The 22,619-nt window shown below is 48.2% G+C and overlaps 1 protein-coding gene across 8 annotated transcripts in view; it reads right to left on the bottom strand.

Annotated features, from left to right (window-relative positions):
• The window catches only part of APBA2 (amyloid beta precursor protein binding family A member 2), a 222,511-nt gene that overhangs the window by 110,914 nt on the left and 88,978 nt on the right, over nt 1-22,619 (bottom strand). For all 8 annotated transcript variants that reach the window (XM_063698431.1, XM_063698432.1, XM_063698433.1 and 5 more), the window contains one exon: nt 11,167-11,220. The gene's annotated coding sequence lies outside the window, so the exon portion shown is untranslated. The remainder of the gene's footprint in view (nt 1-11,166; nt 11,221-22,619) is intronic.

Below are 22,619 nucleotides of genomic sequence, written 5' to 3'. Positions count from 1 at the left end.
GTGTGAGATCACCAACTTTGTCCTTCTTTTTAAGATTGCTATTACTATTCAGGGTCCCTTGAGATTGCATATGAATTTTAGGACGAATTTTCCTATTTATACAAAAAGCATCATTGGGATTTTGATAGGGATTGCAATGAATCTGTAGATTGCTTTGGATATGACATAGTTTGGCTATGTCCCGCGCCAAATCTTGCCCTCAATTGCAATAATCCTCACGTCAAGGGTGGGGCCAGGTAGAGTTAACTGAATCATGGGGGTGGTTCCCCCACACTGTTCTCGTGGTAGTGAATAAGTCTCATGAGATCTGATGGTTTTATAAACGAGAGTTCCCCTGCACAAGCTCTCTTGCCTACTGCCATGTAAAACGTGCCTTTGCTCTTCCTTCATCTTCCACCATGATTGTCAGGCCTCCCCAGCCATGTGGAACTGTGAGTCCATTAAACCTCTTTCCTTTATAAATTACCCAGTCTCGGGTATGTCTGTATTAGCAGCATGAGAATGGACTAATATAGGTAGTATTGACATCTTAACAATATTGTCTTCTAATCTAAAAACATGCCATGTCTTTCCATTTAGTGGTGTCTTCTTTAATTTCTCTCAGCAATGTTCACTAGTTTTCTGTGTACAATTTTTTTGCTTCCTTGGTTAATGGAATTTTTTTCTTAACTCCCCTTCCAGATTGCTCATTGTTAGTGTATAGAAATGCAACTGATATTTGTGTGTTGCTTTTGGATCCTGCAACTTTACTGAATTCATGTATTAGTTATAACAGCTTTGTGTGTGTGTGAAGTCTTTAAGGCCTTCTACATACTGCATAAGACCATGACATGTGAAAAGAGAGAAAATTTCACCTCTTCCTTTCCAATTTGGATGCCTCTGATTTCTTTTTCTTGCCAAATTGTTCTGGCTAGAATTTCTAGTACTATGTTAAATAGAAGTGGTGAAAGGGGGCATCCTTGTCTTGTTTCTGATCTTAAGAGGAAAAGCCTTTGCAAATTTTCTCCACTGGGTATGCTGTTGGCTGGTGGCTTTGCCTGTATGGTCTTTATTATGTTGCGGTATTAAACTCTTTCTTTTCTAACTGTCAAAGCAATATTTATTTATTTATTTATTTATTTATTTATTTATTTATTTTGAGACAGAGTCTTGCTCTGTTGCCCAGGTTGGAGTGCAGTGGAATGATCTCGGCTCACTGCAACCTCTGCCTCCCGGGTTTAAGTGATTCTCCTGCCTCAGCCTCCCGAGTAACTGGGATTACAGGGGTCTGCCACCACGACAGGCAATTTTTGAATTTTTAGTAGAGATGGGGTTGCACATGTTGGCCAGGATGGTCTTGAACTCCTGACCTCAAGTGATCCACCTGCCTTGGCCTCCCAAAGCACTGGAATTTGCTGGCGTGAGCCACTGCACCCGGCCAGCAATTTTTATTTAAAAAGCAGCAAGAGCAGTGACTCACGCCTGTAATCCCAGCACTTTCGGAGGCCAAGGAGGGAGGACTACCTGAGCTCAGGAGTTTAAGACCAGTCTGGGCGGGCAACACAATGAGACCCTGTCTCTAATTAAAAATTTAAAAATTAGCTGGGTGTGGTGGTGTGTGCCTGAGGTCCCAGCTACTCGGGAGACCAAGGTAGGAGGACTGCTTGAGCCCAGGAGGTTGAGGCTGCAGTGAGCTGAGATTGCAGCACTGCATTCCATGCTAGGCAACAGACAGAGATGCTACCTCAAAAAAACAAAAAAAGGCACATTATTCCCATTGTCCAGATAAGGAAATCAAGGCTTAGAGAGATCAAGCAATCTGCTCAGGGTAACACAGAGACAGTTAAGTGGTAGAGGCAGAATTCCGATGCAAGTCTGGGTAATTCTTAAGTGTTTAATTTCAGCCCCTATCTATGACTTTGCTATTTAAGATGTGGTCTGAGGACCAGAAGCATCTGCACCACCTGGGGGGTTGTTAAAAACACAAAATCACAGGATCCACCAAAAACCGTGGAATCAGAATCTGCATTTAAACAAGGTCCCTGGCTGGGCGTGATGGCTCACGCCTGTAACCCCACCACTTTGAGAGCCCAAGGCGGGTGGATCACCTGAGATCAGGAGTTTGAGACCAGCCTGGCCAACATGGAGAAACGCCATCTCTACTAAAAATACAAAAATTAGGCGTGGTGGCGTGTGCCTATAATCCCAGCTACTCGGAAGGCTGAGGCAGGAGAATTGCTTGAACCCAGGAGGCGGAGGGTACAGTGAGCAGAGATCGCGCCACTGCACTCCAGCCTGGGCAACAAGAGTGATTCTCCATCTCAAAAAATAAAAATAAAATAAATGAGATCCCCAGGAGATTCCAGTGCAAACTGGAGTTCGAGCAGCCATGCGTTATGCCAGTGGTCCTCAACTTTGATGTAGGTCAGAACCACCAAGAAGGCTAATAAAGAACACAGAGGCCCAGGATGGAGGAAGCAGAATATGACCTGCATTTGTATTTTTACCAAGTTCCCCAGGTGATCCTGATAGCAAACACAGTCTGAGAACCACGGTGCTACACCAATGTGGAAATGGCCTCTAGGTTTCAGGACTGAGAGTGCCACTAGGCTAAGCTAGGGCTGGGAATAGATTTCTGACAAAATTGTCCCCAGCACTGACTGTCTCTGGGGCATGGAGTGCAAAGAGGCAAAGAGCCCTCTGTCACAGGAAGGGGGCAACCAGGGGTAAGACCTTCACTTCCAAGACTGAGTTCAGGAAGGAAGTCTGCTCAGAAGCCACATGGGGTCTCTCCAACCCTGAAAGGCCAGATTCTGTCTAGAACTTGGCTTTTAGAAGGGATCCTAGCCATATCCCAAGTCTCCAAGACAAAAGCCTGGGCCTCAGTCTCCCTCCAGCATCCCTGAGAGCAGGTGTGGAGCATGCTACAGCCACCAGCCCACTGTGACCCTGAGGTTAGTGGGAGACAGGAAGTGACAATGCTGCCACCCCACGCATCTGCAGCACCAGCTTTTGGTCCTGGAGCCCCCACGTGTTATCAAGAGTGTGGTCTTTTTGAGGTACTGACTTGGCTAGGCAATCAGCCAGTCTTCCAGACGTTGCTGTGAAAGTCTTCTGTCCATGTCATTAAAGTCCATAATGAGTTGACTTTTAGAAAGGAGATCATCCCAGATAATCTGGCTGGGTCTGGATCAATTTGTCAGGAGACCTTAAAAGTAGAGCCAAGGCTTCCTTCAGGAAGAAGAAATTCTGCCTGTGGACTGCAGCTGCAGCCATGCCTGGGAGTTCCAGCCTGCCCTTCCCCATGGCCTGCCCTGCGGGCTTCAGGCTTGCCTGGCCAGGTCCCAAAACCGCGTGCGCAGATTCCTCACCATATATCTCCTCGTATCCAACCCTTACTGCTTCTCTGGCTCAACCTGACTAATAGACCAAGCCTTTCTCCTATCCATCCCCTACTGTTTCAGTGCACCATTGAAACTATTCCACCTCCATAGAGACTCCGCAAGTTGATGTCCTATCAGCCAGCTATGAGACCTGGAGCTAGTGACTTAACTACTCTGAGCCTCTTTCCTCAAACAGCAAGAGTCTAGACTAATTGATGCACAGAAGGAACCCTCATGGGGGAAAAACATTCAGCACCTGCATTAGCTTTTGAAGCGCTATCTCCAGTAGCAGCAGATGTTCTTTGGAGGGTAGATTTGACTCATCTTGAGTAGATTCTGAAGCGAGTTTCTGAAGACAACCTCCATGCCATGAAAACGCTAGCCTGGTCATCTCTCTGTAGAGACTCTATGAGGAGCCTCTGGTGCACGGGCCTCCACCCCATGCTGCACCCTCCAAGGTCAACTATGGAAAGCACATATCCCTTCCTGTCAGCCCTCCAACAAAGACCTGCCAGGGCTTCTCCCAAGCCATCTACACAGGTCAAGCTGGCCTCTGCCACCTCTTCTACCTCACCCCCTAGCTCCTCCATCAAGCCAGATCAAACAATTCCATTCCCAGACCAGCCACGCTGCTTCCTCTGTCCACGCTTCAGTCATATATACACGCTTGTTTGCCTGGAACGCCCGTCTTCCCCCTCTCTCGCAGAAATGTATATTCATCCTTCGAGATGAAAGATCAACCCTCGCTCCCTCCTGGACAACCCACTGGACTGATGAGTCCGCCCTCCCCAGGGTGCACTCTTCGTCTCCCTTGACATTCACAGTATGCGGCCACCAAGATGCCACCCTTTCCTGCAGTGGCTGATTCTCGAACTGAAGGTCAGGGGCTCTCTTTCCAGCCTCGCATTAACCCATGCCAAACATGCCTGTCTGCCACCATTCTGTTTTTCCACATAATCACTTTTAGATGAACAATGAATACAAATCCAACAACGGAAAAAACACAGTGTACCCCACACGTGAGGCTCAGGAGGTAACTGGTGGTCTCTCCCTGCAGCCCCCCACTCGCTGACCCCCCGAGACCAGCACATGGCAAATGATGTGGACTTTCTTGTAATGAGGGTTTCTTATGAGATGGTAACAGCCACCACTGCTAGGAGTCCTCCCACCATCCAGGGTGGCATGCCATCACCCTTTCCTCTGCAGATGTATGAACTGATTGAAGGAGATTTGCCCAAGAAAGGAGATTAGTTCACAGCAGCCCTAGACTGTATGGAAATGCAATTCTTTGCAGTATGCTCTGCTGCGATACAGGAGACCCCTGCTATGACTCTGGAAGACTTAGAAAATGTCTCCATGACACGTACATTGCTCATCAATTCATCCAAGCACACCTTGTGGTATGAGAGTTAAATTAGCATGTCCGTATGTGCCTAGCAGCACACATGGTAAAAGTAAGTCTGGGAAATGACAGGTTAAAAGAAATTTAAATTGTTCCCTTTCTTGCAGGACTTCTGAAGGCCTTTTATATGGTGCTTTGGGAGTGTCCAAGACGGGCAGTACAGACAGCACTTCCCAACCTAATGTGACCGGGGACTATTATATTCAAGAACATCCGCTGGGAATCCTCAGAACATAGTTTGAGAATGCCGGCTTGCACACTAATGTCATTAATTAGAATTGGACATAATTAATTAGAGCTGAATATCATTAATCAAAAGTTACATACAGAAATGGCTAACTTCTCTTTCATCACACTAATTATGTTGGGCTCACAGTTCCTCGTGCTACTTTCTTAACCCATTTTCCATCTTTTAAAAAAAAGGGTGTTGATGAATTTTTTTCTCTTCTAAAGTACAACTTGAAACAAAAAAGAACTGGGTGTCAGAGCAGGAGCTTCCAATTTGAAAGCACACACCAAGTCTGCAAGCAAATAGTAACAGCCAGCTCCTTGTCCTCTCTTTGCCTCTTTCAGGGAAGGAAACCAGCAAGATCGGAAAACTCACATGTGCTACACATCCCCTCTTCATTATGTGGTTCATTCTCACAATCTACCCGCCCCCAACTCATGAGTCTCCACTTTGCAGATGGGAAATTGAGCTTCTGAACATTTCTAAAGTCTAGGGGCAGTGGCTCATGCCTGTAATCCCAGCACTGCGGGAGGCCCACGTGGGAGGACCACTTGAGGCCAGGAGTTCGAGACCAGTCTGAACAATATGGTGAAATGCCCTCTCTACAAAAGATTTTAAAATTAGCTGGGCATGGTGGCACTCACCTGTAGTCCTAGCTACTCAGGGGGCTGAGATGGGAAGATTGCTTGAGCCCAGTTCAAGGCTGCAGTGAGTTATGATCATGCCACTGCACTCCAGCCTGGGTGACAGAGTGAGAGACCCTGTCTCAAAAAAAATAAATAAATAAAAATAAAAATAAGAAACTAGAGCTATGTGATGACTACACACTTCTTGAGCATCCACTGTACATGAGGCACTGGGCTGGGCACTGGAGGATACGGGACAAGCAGGCCTGCAAATCCACAGAGACAGAAGCCAGGCAGGAGGGCTGTGGACTCAGATGTCCACCTAAGGTCCCAAAAAGTGAAGCCCATGAGCCTCGTCTGTGAAGATAAAGAGAAGCACCTGAGAGAGGAATCAGCCACACAGGCAGGGCCAGAAGGAGCCTCCCATGTGAAGGCAGCAGTTCAAGAGGCAGAGCCAGGTCAATGTGCAAAGCCTGGCTCATTCAGAAATCCTACTCATTTCACACAGGGAATGATTGCTTACACTTGTAATCCTAGCACTCTAGGGGCCAAGGAGTTCAAGACCAGTCTGGTCAACATGGCAAAATCCCACCTCTATAAAAAAAATACATAAAAATAAGCTGGGTGTGGTGGCACATGCCTGTAGTCCCTGCTACTCAGGAGGCCAAGGAGGAAGGGTTGATTGAGCCCTGGAGCTCAGGGTTGCAGTGCGCCATGATCAGACCACTGCACTCCAGCCTGGGCAGTAGAGCAAGACCCTGTCTCTAAATAAATCAATAAATCCCACCCATTTCAATGAAGAGACAGACAGAACCACCTGTACAAGGGTCAGGCCAGGTAGTCAGCCAAGGTGGAGGATGAACCAGCAAGACGGCTCCATCAGAGGGACCCACAGCACAGAACACTGGGGTCCGTGTGCCTACATCCAGGGGTTTACCACAACTTCTTTTCTCCTCAACTTTGCAAATACACAGAAGTATAGAAAACAATGTAGCAAACCTCCATTCAGGCTTAACCATCGCTGTCAGTCCCATCCCCTCAAAGTCCCCCTTCTCAGGATCACTATCATTCACTATGCAGAACAAACTCTGATATCTTCTGTTCCAGTCCGGTTCATATTTTTAGAAAACGCTGGTTGTGACCCACTTGTGATGGTTAATTTTATGTATCAACCTGACTGGGCCACAAGGTGCCCATGCGTCTGTTTAACAGTTTCTGGATAGTCTGTGAGGTGTTTCTGGAAGAGGTTAGCATTGGAATTGGCAGACTGAGTAAAGCAGACGGCCCTCCTCAGTGTAGGGGGGCATCGTCCACTCCAGTGAGGACCTGCATAGAACAAAACAGCAGAGGAGGGTTGAATTCACTCTCTGCCTGACTGCTTGACTGGGACATTGGTCTTCTCTGCTCTCCATGCTGCTGGTTCTCAGGCCTTTCGGCCTGGACTGGAATCTGCACCAGTTCTCTGCTTCCCAGGCCTTTGCACTACAATACTGGCTTCCCTGGGTCTCCAGCTTGCAGATGGCAGATTGCGAGACTTCCCAGATGCCATATCATGCAAGCCAATACCTTATATCAATTGATCAATCAATTGATTGATCGATACATAAACTCTAAGATAAACTGATCCTATTGGTTCTGTTTTCAAGAGAACTGACTAATACAACACTGAATCCCTTTCATGAGCAGAATTGCTGGGTCATGGGAGATCCACATTTCAACCTTACTAGATAACACCTAATTGTTCTCCAAAGAGGTTTTACTAATTTGCCCTTGATAAACAGGACATGAAGGCCCCCTTGCTTCACACTCTGGGCAACCCTTCGATTATCAGACTTTCTAATTTGCCAACATCTCATGGTCTCCCAGGCAGTTCCCAGATTAGGAGCAAGGCAGAGTTCATTTGTCTATTTGACATTTTCATTTTTTCTTCTTCATAGTATTTGCTCATTTTTCAATTCTATTGTCTTTTTAAAATTAATTTGAAAGAGTTCTTGATACAAACAGAATACAAATCTCTCACAGTAAATTCATCATGAATATTTATTCCAGCCTGTAGTTCTCTTAAAGAAGTTGCTAATACTGATGTTTGATTAATCCATCTTTTCTTTTATGATGTGTGTATGTTTCCCACCTCAAGAGCAGATAGAAAAAATCTTCTATGTATTTTAACATTTTTGTCTTTACATTTCGGCCTTTTTTTTTTTTCTTTTTTTTTGAGATGGAGTCTCATTCTGTCACCCAGGCTGGAGTGCAGTGGCACGATCTCGCTCACTGCAACCTCCGCCCCCCAGGTTCAAGCAATTCTCCTGCCTCAGCCTCCCGAGTAGCTGGGATTATAGGTGTCCGCCACCACACCCAGCTAATTTTTTATATTTTTAGTAGAGATGGGGTTTCGCCATGTTGGCCAGGCTCATCTCGAACTCCCGACCTCAGGTGATCTACCCACCTCGGCCTCCCAAAATGCTGGGATTACAGGTGTGAATCACCGTGCCCGGCATAGGCCTTTAATTCTATGGCTGTTTACTGGTACATGTGCTGTGAGGTAGGGATCTCACTTTATCTTTTCTCTTTTCCTATGTGGCCAACCAGCTGTCCTGCATCACTTCCCACCTGGTCCATAACACACGTCTGCCACCTCCTGGCTTCCTATACATGTGAGCACTTGCTCCTAGCCTTGCTACCCTGTCCCAGCCATTGCCGTGTCTCTCCCTGCACAAATGTCGCACAGTCTTCATCATCCTGGCTCTCCATCAGGAACCTCACTGCTTGGGGGGTCTCATGGCCTCCTCCCTTAGTGCTCTGGCTTTGTGTTTTCTCTTCATGTCTCATAGCTTGGAATTTCCATGCCTTTCTTTGGATCTTAGGTTTTAAAGAACACTTTGGGCTAGGTTTTACACAGCATTTATATGCATCCATACTGGGGTACATGCTAGTATCACATCAGCCCGTCATTTTCAGGACGTGATGTCTTCTAACTTAATATATGTTCTGAGACTTGCCGTGATTTAAATACAGCTTATTAATCTTTTCTGTGTTCCTTCAGGATAATCGCTGATTTTATATATTTCATTATTCACACATTTTATAGATCAAGGGCCTATAGGATGGTTATCATAGGATATAGTGAGGCCTAGAATTTAATTCTCAAAAAAAAAAAAAAAGAAGAATAAGAAAAGAGCCTCAAACTTTTCCTGTAAGTGGAAGCACATTCACAAATTATCCTATGAAAAGACATCAGGCACACCACGGGTATTAGTATTCTGAAGCTACAGAATGATTCCATTTGCAGTAGAAAAATAAATAAACCCAGGCCCTTTCTTCTCTTTACAGATCTCCTCACAGAGACTCATTCTGGCATAATTGGCATTTAAAAATATCCATCTCCTTGCCGCCTTTCTCTCTGAGAAGGAATATGCTTTTCTGCTGGGAAGCTGCAGAGCATTGTGATGAGTATATTCACTTACATGATAGGCCTATTACACTGCAGATGGGTGAGAGCAATTGGGAAGAGAGCCCAGCACCTTCTCTATTGCAATTGATTTTGATCATCTAATAGTATTTCAGGATACATAAAAATTCCAGTAGGTCTTTTCTAGACTCAGAAGGAAAAAATACCTTATACCTTACAGGCATAAATAGAACCACCCTATGACTCTAACAGAATGTAATTACACCCCAGGTTCCATAAGGAAAACGTCAAGAAGCCAATTTCACCGTGGACAGTCCCTAGAGGGTGGATGGGCTGAGGCAGCTGCTTAACCCTGGGCTCCCAGAAGACTGGAATTTTATGGAATCATGAGCTGTGTCTCCGTAAGTAACATCTCCCTTCAAAAGCTGTCCTTACTGCTGGTGATAATCAAAATCTCCAGCATTTTCAGAGCTGAGAGTGGATGATGTATCTAATGTCATTACGGCTGAAGTATGTTTACAACCCTAAGCAGAAAGTTAAATAGAGCAGAAAAGGCCTGTTGAGAGCACAAAAGTACATTCACAAACTTTGAAAACTGACAACTGAGAAAAATTTCAGTAAATACTCCAGCTTATGTCCAAACCCATTAATAATCACGCAGCTCTTCTACGTTTCATCCTGTTTCATGGACGAGGGCTGATTGTCCTGCATCTCTTAAATGCCTTGTGAATGTGCTCCCTCCACGGAGAGCCACCGCATAATTCACCCAGGACATTTGTGACAAGAATGCTCCCCAACTGGATGCAAGGGAATTCCTGCCTCACCAGCAGAACAGGGGTGGTGAGTGGTTACCACGATGTGGGAAAGATGCAGGGCAGAAAGTAAAATCAATAAAGCCGCCTTGCTTTACAAATAATGGCTTTTTGGGTGGCTTCAAATAGCCAGACTTGTGGCCTTGTGCTGCCCTGGAAGAAAAACTGTGATTCTGAACCTGAGTCTTGACACTCCAGAATCCCGTCCTCGCCCCTGCTGGTCTTCATCCGTCCCCTCACAACTGGCACAGAGATTCCGCACTGGGACACACAGTGTTCCTTGCCTTGGTCGGGCAGGAGGGGTGTTCCCAAGGCCACCGCTGCCTTGCATGTAACACTCTGAACTGCCTCCCTGTCCAAGCTTACCACATGCTCCTTCCCAAGAATACATAAGAACCCCCAGAATCCATCAGAAGCTCAGGCCTGCTCTGGGCATCAGGACATGAAGACCATCCCTGGCTCTGCTTCTTTAACTCCAGCAACAATGCCCTCTGCTCCTCGTTCTCCAAACACGCCCCACCCCGTACACCGGCTTCCCTACAACACCGCCGCCTTGTGTGTCTCCAGCCACAGAAGAAGACAGCCAATTCATCTGCAGTGCAGAACCTGTCCCTTGCAAGTCTCCCCTGTGTGGAACACTCGGCTGGCACCAGGGCTCTGTTCCTACCAGTCCTACAGGGCAAGGGCAAGCCAGATGCTGACCATGGGGCAGTGTCATCAGGGCTGCAATACTGCTCCATGCACAGGGAGGGAGGATGGACCACGCTCCATCCCTGGCAAGATGAGGAGGCCTCTTTTTATCAAAGTTAGATTTCTTCTGCTCAGCTTCCTGGTATCTCACAATGGCTGGTCCCTTCTCAAAGTAGATCAGCCACTGCCCACACTGGAGAGTGAAAGGTTCGAGTGCTACCTATTGTTGCCGATATACATGTGTCTACTTTCGCTGTAACTAGGAACCTAGGTAGGGGTTACACAAATCAATGACTGAGTCTGGTGAGGACCATGGTTTACAGAAACACCAGTATGATGAGGAGAGGACAGATGGGGAGTGCGTGTCTTGCTGTGTTGTCATTGGGTGGTGGGCAGGTCGGTTCCGGGCAAGGTAAGTGCCAGCAGTGTCCCCAGTGTCCATCCACTCCTTGGTTGTGACTCAAACCCCAGCTTCAAACTCCCCGAGCTCACACACACAGGATCCCAGAAAACAAAGAGCCACGGCAGTTGCCAGCTCTGCCTGCAATGTAGCATTTTGCCTCCAGTGAAACGGTCCGCTCCCCACATAGCAAAAGCAAAACCTCATTCCATGCAACGCTGCCTCGTATTTCTTACCTAAAATGAGTGGTTTGGTAATGTCCCGAAAAATCTCCTGGTGATCAAATCTTTCTGGAATAAAGCAGAAGAAAACAGAGAAAATTACTTTCACTTCAGCAATGATACAGGTGCGCACATAGAGCTCCTTCAAGTATAAAAATGTAAATATGAGGCTTTGAATCACCTGTAAAAGTGGACAGATTATAATTCTAATGAGATAATCAGAAATTACCCTAAACAAATAATTAAAATGTTTCTTTAGCCATTCATCGCATAATTATTGCCTTAAGAACAATGTGTTGGGCAAATAAAGAGACGGCTTATGCACCATTCTGAAAGGAGAGACTCTCTGCATTTTAATGAGGCTCCTCAAAGCCCTCATGAATATGTATTTTCCCACAACAAAGCTTGACCCCACGGGTTTGCAGAGCTGGTGCTTCATGACACTTTCAGACTGCGGAGGGTGTGCATATGGGGGTGGGCGGGGAGACGACAGCGATGAAAGTGAAGAGAGGAAGGAGGACCACCTCTCCTTTCCAATGCCCGGGGTCTCAGCCCACCTTCTCCTGGGCAAGACGGTTTCATGAAAAGAATGAGAAAGAGGCCACCAGGTCTCAGACTTCCCTGAATAGAGGAAGCTCTGCACAGGAAGGCTGAAGAGGAAGCTACTGCCAGCAGGCTCGGGGGTTTCAAGGCCAGGCCCTTGGGTTGGATCAGGAATTCAGGGCAAGGGCATTAGAAGGCTACAGGCAGGAAGCTGGGGTGGAACAGGAGGAGGGGTGTTCAATTGTCTGCAACATCACATCTGAATTCTGCCTCTCCCTCCATGTTGGCTACAGACAAAGTTACAAAGGGCTTTCTGTGTTCCTTTCAAAAAGGATGGTAATACAGCCTCCTCCCGGGGGCGTCAGCTGTTGAGCCGGGCCAGGCTGCGAGCCCTTCACGAATGGCTGCGCTGCTGGACAGGGCACCTGCAATCTGGTCCTGGGGTCTGCAGTCGTAGGGAAGAGCCCCATTCACTGGGGAAGGAATCAGGACACAGGCAACACAGCGGCTTCGACTTCATCACAAAGGTTTAGTCTACTCAGCGTCTTCACTTCTCTGAGAAAGCGGTCAGTTGCTCTCACTTCCTAAGTAGACACCCCTAGCAGAGGGTTATAATTACGAAATTTCCTCCACCCAAAATGGCCCAGGGCAGATACTTCTGGTCCCCATGTAAAGGAGATGACCCAACGTCTCTGAGGAGGCTAAAGATGTTTCCATGTTGAATAAGCTACCCGTTAAGGGAGCTGCAGAGCCATAACCTGCTTGCCTCTGCTCAGGGGAAACTGGCTGTTTGCACCGTTGTTCCATTTCTTTCCCAGGGTATGGTGCTTCTGTGGCTTTTCACGGCCTGTTCTGTGAAGCAACATGGTGCTTCACAGATCCTGGCCCTTTGCAAGGAGGCCTCTTTATCACACCCAAAGTGAGCACCACACAAAAAGCATGTCAATCACACACACGCTTTCCGCAGTGGAGTCAGCGTGGGCTGCTTGCTTCCTGTGTGAACGTCAGAAAATCCCTTCACACCATCTCTGTCAGTTTCATCGCAGTAAAACTGGACAATAACTACTTCAAAGGTGGCTGGGAAGGTGAATTGCAAGGAAACCTCTAGGATGTTGCCTGGAATCACATTAGCATCGAATAGTATTCCCTTCTTCACTCCTAAGCTCGCCATCTGCGGTCCTCCAAAAATAAGTAATTTCTGGGTGAGTGCATGAACTAAAGGTTAGTCCAGCAGCAAGAACCCTCCACTGGGAGTCCAGGAATGCGGCCTCAGTTCCTCACTCTGTTACAGGTTGGCTCTGTGACCCCAAGTGGATCAGTGAGAAAGTCAGGCCTGCCAGCCCCTGTCCTCTCCAGGCACCCTAAACCCCAGCTTCTGGGCAGCTGTCACTTGACCAAGCCCTGCAGTCCAGCTTTTCCCACTTGCTCCTGGCCCAGAAGCGCCTCAGGAAACCCGGAGACTGTCTCAGGACTGCTTCCCAGCCCTAGGAGACCTGCCCATCGCCCACCGCCTCCTTCCCAGAGTCTGCGAGTCTCCAGAAAGGCCAGAGCTCATCCATGTGCATACCCCAGAAGCCCCACAGGCTTCACACTGACTTCCGACAAAGGCACAGAATCATCACACCGCCCAGGAGCAACAGCAGCACTGCACCTTATGTAAGGCCTTTCCATAAGAGGAAGCAGGCCCATGTCTTCACTCCATTTAGAACGGGTTTTGAGTGTCTATTTATAGGCATCACACACCCAGCCTTTGCGGAGGGCGGAGGAATCAGGCCTCTGGGCCCCTGTCCACAACCCTCATTTGAATTCTTTTCATGTTTCTTTTCTCTCATTTCCCAGCAGCATTTTCGCTCAAAAGCCAGGTCACCTACCACTTGGACCCAGCACCACTTTTCATTTTCTGCAGAGAAAAATATTCATTTTCGTTTCCATGCAGGAGTGCCCTGACCTTGCCCTCTCCAGGGCCCCTGGCTAGCATTCGCTAAAGCACGGCTGTGTGATTCAAGTGACCTATGTCTCCTGGACAGAGGGCTCCCCTGAAAGTCATGCCCAGCAAGGTCACGAGAGCCGGGAAGGCCATGGTGGCAGCTGACTCTGAGTCACCAGTGGGTCAGGCATATTTGGGGGGCGGGCTCCATCCCAGCAGGCAGAAGGAACACAGAGGATCAGACACGGCTTGGAAACCCTAGGCTTTTCCCACTTCCTGGCCATTCCTGCATCTGCCAAGCACATCACTCCATCCTCTTCCTGCCCCTCCAGGGGCAGTGAGGACCAGGCCACTTCCCCAGTCCCCCTCGGCTGTTTGTGATCAGACAGAAAGGCTGGGGCCTGCTCTTTTCTCACCATTTTCGGAACAATTAAATCCTTCTCGATCTTCAGACCATAAATTAAGTACACAGGTCTCCCCATGATATGAAAACACTCTGCTCTCCAAGTGTAGCCATTCACAGGTCTTTATTTTTGTCTGGAGGCTTGGGAGCTGGTTTATTCTGCAGCCCTGCAGCCCAGAGGGACACATAAAAAGAAGGCCAAAGAGGCTCAGGGGCTCCCTCCTTCTCCAGGGTGCAGGGCCTCCCTGAGCCCCCAGCCCAGGGAGCCAGTCCAGAAGGAGAGGTAGGCCTTGCCTAGACTAGCCCAGAATCTACAGCAGAACTCAGCCACAGAGAACACGTCCAGTACACAGCCTCAGCTGCCTGACTTCAAACACCACGCACGAGGTTCGCTTCTCTCATGAATATTTTGCTGAGGCTGTTGGCATTTAGTTTCAGGACTAATTAATTTTCTCACAGGATACCACTTCAACTGCCATCATAGGCTCTGTATTATTCTACGTGCAAATTTCTGGCAGTAAATGGGACTTGTGATCTAACCGAGCCTTTGAAATGCCATGCTTCCAGGGACTCTGGAATGAGCAGAAATGCTAAGTATTCCTTAAAGAAGATGATTCATACATTTCCTGATTACCTTTGATTATTATGTCACAGGAGCTTGTGAGGGGGTCCAAGATCCAGAAGCGATCCTCAGGGACCCAAGGTGACCCAAATGGCTGGGGAGGGGGAGCCCGAGACAGGAAGCCGCTTAGGCTAAGAGAACCTTGACAGACCCCCAATAGGGCAGCTCATGTGAGCGTCCCCTCCAAAGCAGGGGACACCAGCCCTGGAGCCAGAAAGGCACATGAGTGGAAGAATGGGTGAAGGAATCCATCTCCCTAAGCATTTTCTTAGCAAAGCTAAGGCAACACTCACAACATCACAGACTCCCAGACCTGGAAGTTGTCCCGGGAAGGCACAATCACACTCCTTCCTCTAGCTGGCCCCAGAGCTATAGCTGCATTTCCCAGAGTGAAATGGGCAACGCTGCACTTGCTAAGGGGCTGGCACTGGCAAACAGGTTTGGGAAACTCTGGTGCACTGTGCCTGGGTTGTAGAGCAAGTGGAATCTGGTGAACAATAATAACCCTAAGGCAGTGACACACTTGTTGACAGGAGGCTCTGGCCATACTGAGCAGAGGCCCTGGGATGGGTTGGAAGGGGTCTGTGCTGAGCACCATGGTCAGAAGGATGGGGGAAGCATCAGGGTGCATCAAAGACAGAGCGTCGCCCCAGTGCCAGCTCAACCTGGCTCCTCCTGGTACCAGCCTGATGGCTGCAGCCCATACTGAAAGGCAGGTATCCCCCAGACTGATCAGCGCCATCTCATGAGGGAAAGCTTGTAATGGGGGTTCACACTCACATGGCCTTCGTGGGCTGGCTGGGCTGCCAGCGAACTCACCTGCACAGGGCGGCCTCACAGTGGGGCCGGGCAGCTGGCAGAGCTCAACACCTGGCACAAGGTGAGCTCCGGCACAAGGTGAGCTCCGGCACAAGGAGGCCTCCTGCGGCCCGGCCCTGTAGCTCAGCCAAGCTGCCGCAAGAGGGATGCAGTGAGATGGCGGTGTCCCCCCAGCTGTGGCTGGAATCCCAGAACACCCAGGATGGGACTGGGGACACGGGGGATGGATGCACCCCCAGACCAGGAGAGACGTTTTTACTGTGGGGCTTAGGGAGTTGTCTGTTGCTTCCTGATGGGACACACAGAGATGGTGCTGAGACAGGCAGAGCAGGGCCCTTGGGGTGGATACCAAAGTGCTCTTTACAAGTAAAATGTTTAAATTCTGAATAACTGAGTCCCTAGGCTGGCTGCAATGTAAAGGACTCCAATGCCATAACTCTATTTATAAACATGAGCATGTATTATTTTTCTCCTGGGCAAGAAGCTGAGCCTTTAGAATAGAAAGCTCAAACCTCAAGACTCATTTGTGCAAATGTTTTGAGAACAAACTGGATTAAAAGTTAAGTCTTCAAGAGTCTAACTTTCAGAAACAATTGTTTTGTTTGGGAAGGTGGCCTGTAAACACGGCATTAAAATTACTTAGTAATAATGTACAAATTGCTATCATGAAAATGGTCACAGAGCTCTGTTCTTGGAAACTTACCTTGAAGTCTAGTAGTGACGGGCCACATGTGATGAGTAACATTCTGCCCCCAAGTCCTCACTTTTTATTCCAGATTTGAAATGGGAGACTCTTCATGGGTGATTAGTTCACCCACTGGGGACCAATTCTTTCAAGGAGACCACGGGGGCTCACACAGCCAAAGGCAGAGTTGGGAGTGCAGATATAGAGTATTTCAGCCTGTTTCCAGACTCACAGATGTTATCTAAAACCAAACTGGCTTTTAGAGCTCAGAAATTTGCCCTCAGGACAAATGTTCAATATATCTGACTTTATCGCTTTTTACACATTTGCTTTTATGTAAAGTTATCTGAGACTCACTTAAATAAACCCAGGAGCTCCTTGCAGTTGGGCTGAGCTGACTTGTTCTTTTTTTTTTTTTTTTTAAGACAGAGTTTCTGTTGCCCAGGCTGGAGTGCAGCTCACTGCAACCTCTCCCACCCCGGGTTCAAGCAATTCTCCCACCTCAGCCTCCCGAGTAGCTCGGATTACAGGCATATGCCACCACAACAGGTTAATTTTTGTATTTTTAGTAAAGATGCAGTTTTGCCATGTTGGCCAGGCTGGTCTTGAACTCCTGACCTCAGGTGATCCACCCGCCTCAGCCTCCCAAAGTGCCCACCGCGCCCAGCGGAGCTAACTTCTTCTGTGTGGGGTTGACACTAAACGTGCCCTCTTCCCCCTGGCCTGTAATCTTCAGTGAGTCTGTCCTTGTGCAGCCCACAGCATCAGGTAGACAGGAACACAGTTCCCTGTGCCCTTCTCAACAGGGCTCTGACACGGCTCTCCAGTGATTCTCGATACTAAACCGACCTTGTTTTCTGCAATTCCTGCCTGGCTTTGAGAAATCAGGGAACAGTGCGACACTGAGGTATTAAGAACTGGAACTTGGTGCCAAGACAGCCCACGTCCCAGGATGGACCCTGATGCCCACTGCAGGCCAGGATGAAGGGGAAGAGAAGGTCTGCAGGCAGCTTAGCCACGTCTACGTCTGACCCCAGGGAGTGTGGGGACAAGCAGAGGGTGTACACAGCCCGCCAAGGCCGCCTCTGCTGGCTTGCCTCCTCGTCATTGTTCTCTCCTAAGCAAATGAGGCTTCTATTTTTGCTGTGAGGAGCCTGATGCCTTCCAATTCCCAGGCACCCCCTGGAGCGGGGATGGGATTTCGTTTTCCGTTCAGGCAGCTCAGGGATGGAAGCAGGGCCACCCAGGAGACCGGGAGCCAGAGTGAAGCAGCATCTGCCAATCTTCTCAGACACATCTGAGCTCCAGCTCTGGCCATGGTGACACCTGTGCATACAGCCCCGTGTGGCCACACAGGGCCCAGCACACTAAGTTGCATTAGTCTATCTTGTGCTTACTATGACAGGCACTAACTGCTTCACAGATACGAACCTGCGCATCCTCCCAGGCCCACCGTGGGGAGCCATCATCCCATTTTGCAGATGAGGACACTGAGGCACACACAGATTAAGCCTAAGGCCACACAGGAAGTGCTGAAGCTGGGATTTAACCCTGGCAATGTGGCCCCAGAATCCACACTCTTAGCTTCTACATTATGTTAGAAGGAAGAAAAGAAAAAAGATATTTATGGTACATAAACTCAACAACGGATCAGATTGATCAATAAGAAAATAGAAAAAAAGGTGCAAAAGATATGGCCAGTCATTCACAGAATACCAAATATATGAAAAAATATATATGTGAAAATAGATACATGGAAAGATGTTAGCCTCACTGGCACGCAGGGAAATGCAAATTAATACCTCATGTAGACAGCACTTTCACGCATTAGACAAAAATGTAAAATGTCTGACAACACCAAGTGCTGTCAAGAAAAAGGAGAAGAGGAAACTCATATGCTGTCAGTGAGACCACTCATGAGGACACCCACACACTTTGGAATAAAATTTAGCTGTTTCTAGTACATTTGAAGATTACTGTACTCTCTCCCATAGCAATTCCAATCCTTGCTAAATATACTGACAAATCCAGCTCACGTTCACAGAGAGACACATACCTGAGTACTCAAGACAACCTTGTTTGTAGCAGCAAGTCATAGGAACCCAACTAAGCATCCATCAATGGAGAACGACAAATAGTCTTATGTTTGTACAATGCAATACCACACAGCAGTGAAAATGCATGAAATACAGCCACCTGTTTTCACATGGATGAATCTCACAAACATAATGTTAATCTCACAAACATAATGTTAAGCAAAAAAGGCACACTGGATGGGCGCGGTGGCTCAGGCCTGCAATCCTAGCATTTTGGGAGGCCAAGGCAGGCGGATCACTTGAGGCCAGGAGTTCGATTCCAGCCTGGCCAACATGGCGAAACCTCGTCTCTACCAAAAATACAAAAATTAGCTGTGTGCAGTGGCGGGCGCCTGTAATCCCAGCTACTCGGGAGGCTGAGGCAGGAGAATCGCTTGAACCCAGGAGGTGGAGCTTGCAGTGAGCCGAGATCACACCACTGCACTCCAGCCTGGGCAACAGAGCAAGACTCCATCTCAAAAAAAAAAAAAAAAAAAGCACACTACAGAAAAAAATACAAGGTGATATCATTTACATAACGCTTACAGATAAAATGCAGAATTAACAGGGATAGAAATACTTATACATGTACTAGGCCATAAACAAGGATCAAACTTCAACGGTAGTTACCTCTGTGTGAAAGACAAGATGCAACTGGGGAAGGGCTCTAGCTGCAATGGTGTTATGATGCTTTAAAATACATCCACAGGCTGGGCATGGTGGCTCATGCCTGTAATCCCAGCACTTTGGGAGGCTGAGGCGGGCAGATCACCTGAGGTCAGGAATTCGAGACCAGCCTGGCCAACATAGTGAAACCCTGTCTTATTAAAAATACCCAAATTAGCCAGGTGTGGTTGTGTGTGCCTATAAATTCCAGCTACTTGGGAGGCTGAGGCAGAAGAATCACTTGAACCTGGCAGGCGGAGGTTGCGGTGAGCTGAGATCACATCACTGCACTCCAGCCTGGGTGACAGAGTGGTGAGACTCCATCTCAAAAGAAAAAAAAAAAAGAATATATATATATATCCACATATTCTTTGACACTCCCTTCAAAGAGTGGAACCTAATTCCTCTCTCTTTGAGTGTGGCCTGAATTTAGTGACTTGCTTCTAGTGAACAGACATAAGCAGAAATGACAGTGTATGACTAATGAGACCAGGTCATAAAAGGCACGGCAGCTTCCTCTCTACTCTCTCTATACTCTCTCTTGAATCACTGAGGCTGGGGGAAGCCGCCTGCCATGTTGTGAGGACACTCAAGCAGCTCTGTGGAAAGGTCTATATGGCAAAGAACTGAGCCCTCTTGCCAGCCAACAGCCAGGTGAAGTCGATCTTGGACATGGATCCTCCTGCCCCAGTCAAGCCTTCAGGTGCCCCAGCTCACATCTTTCCCCTCCACTAGAACCACCCAGCTCAGCTGCTTCCATATTCCTGGCCCACAGACTATGTGTGAGATAATAAATGTTTACTGTTTTATACCACTAAGTGTTGGCATAATATGTTACACAGAAATAGGTAACCAATATGGTAGTATTCTCTACCTTTAGCAGCTTGTGGATACCTAGCTGTTCATCACATTATTCTTGTTACATTTTTGTATGCTGCTACAGACTGAAGGTTTGTGCCTGCCCTTCTCCAAATTCACATGTTAAAACCTAATGCCCAAAGTGATGCTATTAGACAGTGGGCCTTTGGGAGGTGATTAATGGGATTTGTGCCTTTGTAAAAGAGACTCCAGAGAACTCTCCTGAGCCTTCCACCAAGTGAGGATGTAGTGAGAAGATGGCCTTCTATGAACCAGGAAGCCCTCACCGGACAGCAAATCTGTTGGCGCCTTGATCTTAGACTTCCCACATCCAGAACCGTGAGAAATAAATGTCTGTTGTTTGTAAACCACCTAGTTTATGGTATTTTGTTACAGTAACCTAAACAGACTAAAATATATGCCAATTGTTTCCAAAGACTAACATAAAAATAAGAAGGGGACCGGGAGCAGTAGCTCATGCCTGTAATCCGAACACTCTGGGAGGCCAAGGCAGGCAGATCACCTGAGGTCAGGAGTTCAAGACCAGCCTGGCCAACATGGTGAAACCCCGTCTCTACTAAAAATACAAAAATTAGCCAGGCGTGGTGGCACACACCTGTAATCCCAGCTACTAGGGAGGCAGAGGTGACAGTGAGCCAAGATCATACCACTGCACTTCAGCTTGGACAACAGAGGGAAACTCTCAAAAAAAATTTTTTTAATAATTAAAATTTTAAAAAGAAAAGCAGAGTGGCCAACAGCAGTGACCTGCTAAGTACAGGCTGAGAAGTGGCGCTCCTTCTTACGGAACAGGCTGAGTGTTCCTACGAAACAGGCGTCCACTGCAACACTCAAGAGTGCTGGATGACAGGAAGTGACCAGCCAGCGCTGGCACAGGAAACGCTGTCTATCACATTAACCAACTAGTGAGTCCTACACCTGAATGGGCTCAGCACTTTAGTTAATGTTTGCAGATGTTGGGCAGTGACAAGCAAGGATGCACAGTGGGCACGTACTTTGTCCTTTTGGGTGATCGGGGAATGGCTTCTCTCCTCCAGGAGGCAGGAAACTTTGAGAAGCCTCCTCTATGGGCTGGAGAGCCGCCGGGAATTGTAACTGGGCAGGGGAAGAGGAGGCAGAAGGATTTACTGCATTACGATATTAATTTTAATTAAGGAGACTTTTTTAGGCCAAACAAGCATATGCTTGTGCCTGAGAGGCAGGGAGGGCACCACATCTCCCAGGAGGATCTTGCTGGAATGGAGGTGTCTGGCAAGCCCAGGGCAGCCACCTGCTCCGCCGCTCCTCCCAGGTCCTGAAGCCATCAGGAAGGACTGTTCAGAAGCCAGGGTCTGGCCACCAACACATCTGTCCTTCTTTGTCTTCTATCTCTCTCCTTCCTTCAGATTCCAGAAAGCAGAAGTGCGTTTCATAGAACGAACCAGCTGAGCTGGTCAGACAGAGTCAACCCAATCCAGTTAATGCAGCAAGAACTCGTTACATCCAGGAGACCCCATCTGTACCAGTCTCGAAGATCCGCTGTGGAACTACTGAAGACCACTTATTTTAAATCCTTTCTAAGAGCAGAAATCCAAAATCTCAACATGTGCTATTTCCCTCAATTTACTCATTCCAAGAAAAACGAAGTCCAAAATCCATTTTAATCGAAACAACCCCTTTTCTGGCCATGATCTGACAACAGACATCACCGTAACACCTAATACACACATCCCACGCATGCTTTCCTTTTTGAAAAACAGTCAGCTGAGGTGGCAGAAGCACTTAGGCCTCCTTTCAGTGCTCTCTGACCTCAGCTTGTTAGGAAAATGACCACGAAAATCTGGACCCGATGCTGTTTGTTCTCATTATTCACTGCCCTCTGGCTGGTAGACAAAAAGTGCAAAGCGTGAAGGGGCGTGTGGGGTGCTGGAGCCTGATCTGAAAGCATTGTGTGCCCTGGCCCAGAACATGCTGAGCCCATGCCCCTGCAGTGCAGCCACAGAGCACAGCAGCCGTGCTCAGTCTCAGGGCCTCCCAGAACCCCACCTCCTCCTCTTCTCCCAGCCAGTCAGAGCCTGGCTCAGACAGACACAAGCCTGAAGGGTGTGATGTCACCAAACCTTCCTGCCACAGCCACCCAAGCTCAGCCTCAGGATCCAATGTGTACAGACTGGACAGAGGTCAGCTCAACCACTGAGGCATAGGGAGCACCAATCCAAGCCGCTCTGCATCCCAGGCAGCTCCCCCAACCTCCAGAGACGGCAGTGGTTGGCGGAGGCGGAGAGAGGGGGAGAGAGAGAGAGAGAGAGAGACAGAGCAGCTCCCCCCAACCCCCAGAGATGGCAGTGGGGGGAGAGAGAGAGAGAGAGATAGAGCAGCTCCCCCAACCTCCAGAGATGGCAGTGGGAGGGGGGAGACAGAGAGAGCAGCTCCCCCAAACTCCAGAGACGGCAGTGGGGTGGGGGGGGGAGAGAGAGATAGAGAGACAGAGCAGCTCTCCCAACCCCCAGAGATGGCAGTGGAGGGAGAGATAGGGATAGACAGAGAGAGAGATACAGCAGCTCCCCCAGCACCCAGAGATGGCAGTGGGGGAGACCCAGAGAGAGACAGAGAGACCCTGCCTCTCTTCTAATGAGTGGTAACCACAGCGTGCCCCTCCACTGGTCTGAGTTGGAAACGAGACCAGGAAGGATCCTGGCACTTGAGAGGAAACCACAGCAGAGAGACTGAGTCAGGGGGCTGGAAGCTGATACTGGCTCAGGACTGGGTGGCAGTATCAGCCACCTGGTGGCTAAGCCTAGGTTCTGTGACACTAAGCCTAGGTTCTCCAGCTGTGAAATGGGGATAATTATAGTCCCCTATAAGCCTAT

Source organism: Gorilla gorilla, chromosome 16 (assembly GCF_029281585.2).
Source record: "Gorilla gorilla gorilla isolate KB3781 chromosome 16, NHGRI_mGorGor1-v2.1_pri, whole genome shotgun sequence".
NCBI lineage: Eukaryota > Metazoa > Chordata > Mammalia > Primates > Hominidae > Gorilla > Gorilla gorilla.
Note: the sequence above shows the minus strand (reverse complement) of the source record. Positions and strands in the feature narration are given on the sequence as shown.